Here is a 1151-nt window from a genome sequence, read left to right on the forward strand (position 1 = left end):
ATTAAAGAATTTTTAGGACTTTCCGGATATTATAGACGTTTCATTTCCAACTTTTCCAAAATAGCCAAACCCTTAACTGATTTATTAAAGAAAGATAGACAATTCGATTGGGGAGAACAACAAGCACAAGCTTTCGAAACTCTGAAAAATTATTTAATCACTGAACCTTTGTTACAATACGCCAACTTCTCACGACCCTTTAACTTAACGACAGACGCGTCAGGATTCGCCATAGGCGGAGTTTTAAGTCAGGGACCGGTCGGAAAGGATCTTCCGATCGCGTACACTTCAAGAATTCTGAACTCAGCAGAACAAAATTATTCTACGATAGAAAAAGAATGTCTAGCTATTGTGTATTGCACTAATTATTTTAGACCATATTTATACGGAAGAAAATTTACAATTATTACCGACCATAAACCTTTAGTATGGCTCAATTCAATTAAATACCCATCTTCCCGACTGTGGAAGTGGCGCACTAAACTATCGGAGTATGAATTTGAAATCCAATATAAAAAAAGAACCCTTAATAGTAATGCAGATGCTTTGTCGAGAAATCCTCCAATTGCCTCAAGCAATCCCCTTTCTATTCAAAACCCATCCACCCCTAATGAATCCTCAAATGAATCATTATTTTCTTATCAAACCGCACCCAGCAAACCACGCTGTAGTGACACTCGCGATAGTTCTCGTCCCGCAATAAGACCCTTACCAAATGAACCATTGATCGAAGATCCAGATGATAATGCTTTACCTTCACCCCCCATAAATACGGAACACGCATTCCCATTCCCTCCAACAGTCACTCAAGATTCTCAAACTATAAATAATGAAGAACCAGCTATGGAAATAGTAATACCTTACAACGATAGTAATAGCGACATTAATAATGTACCTCAACCAGAAACTCGAAACATAGAGTGGGACAATATATTTTCAAATTCAGAAGACGAACAGTCAGATCAAGAAATAATAGACGAAACAGAAAGTAGTGACGATGAAGAAATTTTTGAATCAAATTCCGTACCAATCAATATGCCACGACCACAACCGCTTATTAAAATTAATGAAACTCGCGAACCACTTCTTTCACGCAACGACAACCAAGTAATATTTATAACTCTAGACGGAACCCCATACGATAATGGTGC

Source organism: Odontomachus brunneus, unplaced genomic scaffold (assembly GCF_010583005.1).
Source record: "Odontomachus brunneus isolate Ranch 3 - 2012 unplaced genomic scaffold, Obru_v1 Obru_scaffold_181, whole genome shotgun sequence".
NCBI lineage: Eukaryota > Metazoa > Arthropoda > Insecta > Hymenoptera > Formicidae > Odontomachus > Odontomachus brunneus.